Below are 7,841 nucleotides of genomic sequence, written 5' to 3' on the forward strand. Positions count from 1 at the left end.
ACATGAGTTTGTAGCCGTGTTCTCTGGCCATGTGTAGAAACAGTGACAATACATTCAAAGTTTCTGTCTTTTATTGATTTTCTTTTCGATATTACATCAATGAAATGTAGTTAGAACCATTTTAACAAGAGCTTGGACTTTGGGTAGTTGTGTTAAACAGCAATGTGATGCAAGCCTGTCTATTTCATTGTCAGCCACTCAGCCAAGGCTCTCTGAAATCAACAAGATTTGTCTGGCTTTTGAGCTAAGACTACGCAATCGGTGTATATTTCGGTCAAAACCGCGTCCTTTTAAACTTGTTTTGACGCAAGAAATAGATAGCTACGTCCTACTGAAAGTCCAAGGTCTTGTTTAAGGTGTAACATCCCTCTGCTATTGATTTTACTATATCTTTTTAAAAAAAAATATATTGATTTTCATGAAAGTTAATATAGATAAATTCAAAGAAACCAAGTTGAAGTGATGAACCGCTGCTAGATTTTTCAAAAATTGATAATGTGTCTAATCATGATATGAAGAAAACTAGACATATTGAATAAAAAAAGCAAAATGTTACCATCGCAGCATAAAATTAAAAATATTAAATGTATATGAAAATAATATATAGTTATATACATTGCCAATTCATATTTGAAAACATAATGAAGCGGTGCTTTTTAGTTCAGAATAGCACTTTGTTGCATAGGTTTGGAACAAAAATTGCTTCAATTAGCAAGAGTTATCTTTCTTTACCATATACTATTGAAGGTTTTACATGCTTGTTTTACATACAGTACGTGATAAATTGCCACAGTTTCTAATTAATCAGAAAGGTTTTCTGTTTTTAAATTTGGATAAGATAATAGTTCTTGTGAATGGATCCATATCTTTTAGAAATGCTAAATATGTAAACCTGTCGTGAGAGCATTTTGTTATAACACAAAAGAGGGGTCAAATGAATGATCTCCCAGTAATTGGTATGATCTCAATATAGGAATATAGTCTTGAATAAAATGTAATATCATTATTTCTTAATTTTGTTGTCCCATATCTGCAAACTCAGATAAGAAAACCCATATTCAATTTTAAACATGTTTCAAACGATGATAATTAAGTCTAGAGTTTGCAATTGTCTTGGTACGTTTTTCTCAATTATAATTCATTGAACGAGCTTTAAAGAGAGAGAGAGAGAGAGAGAGAGAGAGAGAGAGAGAGAGAGAGAGAGAGAGAGAGAGAGAGAGAGAGAGAGAGAGAGAGAGAGCAAAATTTCACTTACATCTTTTTGTAAAAGTTTTCTTTACTTTTTTCACTTGCCAAAAGTTTGCGTTTAATTCGTTCTGTTCAAATTTCCTTTTTTATAATTGAATATTAAATAAATGTCGCCTTTCAGCATAAATTGGGGCCCAGCACTGCTTCCCTTATTGCTACATGCCTTAATAATTGTGAGTTAACAGAAACAAAGTGAGATTATTTCCTACAGAAGTTATCTCTCTTATCAGAGGGATATTCCACCTTAAATGGTTCTAATTCATAACATTCATATTATTTACGAACCCATTGAAAGCGATACAACTCTTGTTATTTCACAAACTGAATGCTGCTCCGTCAAAATACAAAATTAATGTACTAGTTAATGAAATTAAAAAAAAAAACATATTGGTTATAAAAATGCTAATCAAATTTTGGGTTTGGTTTTCAATGTGTATTTATGAATTTTGACGCATTCATATAATTATGCATTATTTACTGTAAAAGATTGATTAAATATTGATTAGCAAATTCAATAAGTTGTATTACCATTTTATAACAATGGAAAAAAAGATTTGTTCTCAGACACCTAACGTTATATTTTTGTCATTATAAAAAGTATACATCTACCCAATAATTAGGTTGGGAGCATACCGGTATATTTCTATAATAAAAAGATACATATAACGTCAGGTGCCTATGATTTTGTTAACATAAATAGCTCTTTATAAATAAATATATGTACCTATAATTAAATCCAATATGCTTTATGACAACTACATGTACTTACTCAAATGGGTTGTGAAACTAATTGTGGTATACTCTTTATACAAACTAACTGCATGTTAATAATATCTGTTAAGTGCAAGGAACGTAATATTTTAACTGGCGTACACATGTGTACATTTTATATTGCCATATTACAATTTGGCAATATCTTTATTTTTAAGTGGCAGTAGTGCATATTGCCATATGAAGGCCGATGGGCCTTAAGTTTTTTGGGGGTTTTGTTTGTTTGCTTGTTTTTGTTTTTTGTTGTTTTTGTTTGTTGTTTTTTTTTTTTTGGGGGGGGGGGGTAGTTTGTTGTTTTTTTTGGTGGGGGAGGGGGTTACATCCGTAGGGCAAATCAACGATGAATCTGAATTCTCTAAATGATTTTTGCATGATTGTAACTTGGTCCTTTTATGGAAGTTGTCTATCTTTGATCATTTATTGGTATTGCAAATTTAATAAGCAGTTGTTGGATATTATTTGTTTTTTAAATCAAAGATACTGAGCGGCAAACGAAACGGACAGCGATGCAGTAAAGGAGATATTATATTTAATTTATTTACGTTGTAACATACTTTATCATACCAAAATGATCTAAATCTGTTTTTACGTCGAGAGCCAACCCGACATTCAATAAACCCACCAAAAATAACACCAGAAAGGAAGACACGAGGACGAGAAACTAAGACAAGGAAGACAGTAAGTAAGACACGGAAGACAGTAAGTAAGTCTCAGAAGACAGAATGTAAGACACGGAAGACAGAAAGTAAGACACGGAAGACAGTAAGTAAGACACGGAAGACGGTAAGTAAGACACAGAAGACAGAAAGTAAGACACGGAAGACAGAAAGTAAGACACGGAAAACAGAAAGTTAGACACAGAAGACAGATAGTAAGACACGGAAAACAAAAAGGAAGACAGAAAGTAAGGCTCCATGGCAACAGGATGATATCTGAGTCACAGATCACGATAAGTTTTATTTCAGATATATGATTCGTTGTATGACACACATTCTCTCTCATACTATGTCAGCTGAAAAATCGGTTATTACATGTACCATGCAAATCAAAAATCGAAATGTTTCATTTAATTTTCTTAGTTGAAAGAAAAAAGGGTTTAAAATAGTGCAGCAATTATTTAGCGACTTAAACTTACTTACTACTGTGTTACTACTGCGTTATTGTACATTACTGTATAGACAATATAGAACCATTTAAACAAGACCTTGGACTTCCGGTTGGACGTAGCTATCTATTTCTTGCGTCAAAAAAGTTTAAAATGACGCGGTTTCAAGCGAAATGTGCACCGATTGCGTAGTTTTAGCCCAAAAGCCAGACAAATCTTGTTGATTTCAAAGAGCCATGGCTGAATGGCAAGCAATGAAATAGACAGGCTTACGTCAAATTGCTGTTTGACACAACTACCCAAAGTCCAAGCTCATGTTAAAATGGTTTTAATACATATTTTGGATAATGAAATACATCGATGTATTTCATTATCCAAAATTTGTACTATATTTATAGTATTTTCTACCATCATCTCAAGTCATGGTAAGGAACTATAAAGCGGTCGTTGTTTGTATTCATACAAATATACCCAATTGTCAAATAATAATAGTATACAATGACAATTATATTATCTGATCTATGATTTAAACTATTCTGATATAATAGAACAGAGTTAAAGACTTAAATGCTTTTGGGTTTATATCACTAAGAGACACGCTATGAGCGATTACAGATAAGGAATAGCCAATCAATATGTCTCGTCATTAATAGCTGGTGGAATTTCAAGAAATATTAGATGAAACTCGAATATCCTTAATAATATCATATTTCGTTAGCAATGAAAACCCATATTAATTTTAAAGGGTTACATATACCGTGGGGGTGAAGTACGCCTACCTATGTCGTCATAGGACAGCTCAACAATTATAATCGGATTTATTTTTCTTTACAGTAAGGTATAAGTATTCTATGCACTGTTATGAGTGACACTTTATATACAAAATGCCTGATTAAATCAAAATGCATAAAAGGACTTAGACACTATTTTAGTTCAAAAATTATTGATTTGCATTTTACTTTATTTTTTGTGCATAAAAGTGGATTAAAGATAGGAATTTTAAACTACCAAAAGGATGACTGCGCTCAATGCCGTATTTTGGGTCCTATTCGGTTACTTTTGTTCTCTCTCTCTCTCTCTCTCTCTCTCTCTCTCTCTCTCTCTCTCTCTCTCTCTCTCTCTCTCTCTCTCTCTCTCTCTCTCTCTCTCTCTCTCTCCATATTGCCATATTTTTAGGTTTCAAAACGAAATATATAACATTATGATATGATACCAGCCCTTATAAGTATCCATTGATGATCGTATGCCAGTGGCTGATGTCAAGTATTTACATGTTCGAAAAAAATTAACAAGTAGATAAATCAGTAATGAACAGAACCGATAATGCAATTATATTGAGACCCGGGATCAAGTCCTTCAAACACACAAAGGGCGGACATCTTTTGTCCTTTATCGACGTACGCCGAAATGCGGCGGTCATATGACCGTTCAACAGCGAATTGGCAAATAAAGTAAACTGGCGTAAACGGAGAAACATATTATTGTCACAGCTGTTGGTGTAACTATGGTAACAGATGTAACAATTCCAAAAGACGATTTTTTAATCGGCTTTGCTAGAATACCTACATAGATAGAAATAAAATATAAAGAACTGTTAAATATGGAGCAATGCATTTTCACGAATAGTTCCAGGAAATATAGACATTTTTAAAGTGATGTCTGCGCAAGAATCAAAATTTTCAAATCAATGCACGGGCCCTGGAAGTTATTGTAAATATATTGCATGTGCATGTATAAAAAAGTAAGGGTAGGACACTCTTTTTGGGGCGAAATCGGGTTTGACGAAGTCTGGGCGTTCCTCAAACGAAATTTCGCGATAAATCGTTCAAGTATACTTTACTTACGACATATGTATACATTCGTTCCGCTCCAATGCTGTTACGTCGAAGAAAAAGGTGTTTTTATACATCCAAGTGCCTAAGAATTTCGCTAGACTGGTTTACATCCGGTTTAATCGCAGTGATTAATCGCGAAATTTCGTTTGAGGAACGCCCAGACTTCGTCAAACCCGATTTCGCCCCAATAAGAGTGTCCTACCCTTACTTTTTTTATACATGCACATGCAATATATTTACAATAACTTCCAGGGCCCGTGAATCAATGCATTCAATCATTGAGCATGCTGATCTACATTTTTCATATCATTACATCACCAAACCGGTTGATTCCCCCATACTTAAGAAAGCGGCCAATTTCGCGCCGGTCTCTCCAAACCGGCGAGATCGGCGTACGCCGGTGAAACTTTCCCGGTCAAATGAAGCAACAAGCCAGGTTACCAAGGGTTATTCGGCGCACGCCGGTTTGACAAATGAAGTCCTACCCGTGAGATTCCGCCATACTTTAAAAAAAAAGCGGCGAACTTTCCCCGGTCAAATGAAGCGACAAGCCGGGTTACCAAAGGTCAACCCATGCATTCGGCGTCTGTCGGTTTGACAAATGAAGTCCTATAGTTGTTACCTAGGGCTAGAAATCACGTGGTGAATTGTAATATTCATCAGGTCATAGTATACCGTTTACAACAGAGAATACGAGCACAAAAAGAAACAGTTTTTACCTATGACTTCGTACTTTGTAAAATATGAATTTTTAATTAATGTAATTGCATAAATTTGCAGCTAAGACATTGTCAATCCCTACAATTAAAAGAAATATGCCCATTTTACAAATTCATTTTAACGCAATTTTTAAATGTTCCTAAAACGCAGTCATCCTTTAAATGGTTAAAAATATGAATTTTTCTTTACTAGATAATAGGTTATAGATTAACACTTCATATCTAAAAATTTTCAGCAGACCTGAGCGTTGACTATCAAGCCTCCTTAAATTGATCTGGATCTGTCTTGAAACTTGATATTTGATGTCCAAAGTTTGCTGAAGCATTAAAAAAAACAATAATATCACATATTGTAGAATTGTGTATCTTAACAATTTTTTTTTCAAGATGTTTATCTATATATTCCAATGCTGAATTTGCAACCCCTCCTCAGATCTAATTATTGGTCAACGGATCATAGTATATAAATAGTGCCTGTTTGGGAGGGTAACAGTTGAAATTGACACCCCGAGAAAACCATTGTCAACCGACGCGAAGCGGAGGTTGACAATGGTTTTCGAGGGGTGTCAATTTCAACTGTTATCCTCCCAAACAGGCACTATTTATTTTGTTATACTGAATGTCTTTTTTAAAAATTTTAAGAAAATTTTACTGCTTTTATATAGGAATAACGTGAATTCTACAGCGAACCGTACGCGCATAATTTTCGCGCATGTAACATTTTTTAATGTTACCCGTTGCTAAGTGCGTTGCTAACGCTGAGGGTAATATAAAATATTATTAACTGCGTCTTAACCAATCAGATTTCAGTATTTAACATGAAAGTATAACAATTGAAATTAAAACATTTAGATAACAATATATTAGAATGTACTCGTATTTGTATAGTTATTTCATAAATTATAGAAGTGAAGAATTTCTTTAAAATATATTTTCTTGTGGAAATACATGTAATAGACCCACTTCTGGGACCCATTGGAATCTTTGGAGCCACCGTTTTTAACACATTTTATTCAATTTGGAATATTGTAAAATGAAATCACACAATGTATCATTGCAATTAATGAGAATATTTTTAAAGAATTTTCCCCAAATATTTCAATGTTAAACCCATACTAGGATCCTATTACATGTATTGGTCAAATGATCACTGTTGAAACAATTTCGAATTTACACTTTACCAGCATTAATGGTATCGATGCTTTCATAGTATAAATGTCACAAAATAGATCATTGTACAAAAGTGGTTGTTTTAAAGAAGATTTTTACAAGAATTTCACTTTAAATATATTTGTTGACTTTCGAACCCGCCATAGGATAGCTCTATTGGTCAAGGGGTAAGGTTTAAACAGTTAAACGTTCACACTATTTCAGAGTACTCGCATTGCCTTTACGAAATGTAGCAACGAAAATCTTGAGCAAAGAATTCTAGACATATCCTTGCATTGTGGGTAAACTTCGAATTGGGGTCCTTCTGTTGGTCCAGGGTGATAGTTTTAGCGTATTGAGAGATCGGCTTGTTAAAGCCCGATGTGTCATGTTTCTTGAAAAAGAAACCCAGCATCTACAATCACGGATAAGACAGTGCATAATCAATTCAACACTAGCTGCAAATATATTTGGAATAAATTTTATTTCAACAGCAAATATAAAACAACTTTTTTCGCCAGCAATATAATTAAAAAATCCAACAGTGTTTATATATAACCACAGATACAATATAACCCATCATTATAATATCAGATCCATAAAGCGGTACATAAAAGTACCAAAACTCGTACACAAAAATAAAAAATATGTAAATTATCAAGCATTTAAAAACAAAAAATCTGCCACCAAAAGAATCATTTACAATCCCTTTGCACTTAAAATTTGAATTTGGAAAGTTCAGCTTGCATTTAATAACGTTTTGCTGTTAAAAAAAAGTTTCGGCATGTCATGTGCTGCAAAATAAGTCAGGAATCACTTTTTAACCTGTTCATAGAGAACTGGTCAATTGTACCGGTAAGAGTTATTTCTCTTAGCAGAAGGCCGAGGTACCTTAAGAATATAAGCTTTTGAACTGATCACCCCCGTATACAAAAAGCCTGGCTTAAGGAAGCTCTACGGTCAACAAATTAACTACATGTACCAGATCTTCCTGAAATTGTTAAAGTATGTAAA

Source organism: Magallana gigas, chromosome 6 (genome assembly GCF_963853765.1).
Source record: "Magallana gigas chromosome 6, xbMagGiga1.1, whole genome shotgun sequence".
NCBI classification, from domain to species: domain Eukaryota; kingdom Metazoa; phylum Mollusca; class Bivalvia; order Ostreida; family Ostreidae; genus Magallana; species Magallana gigas.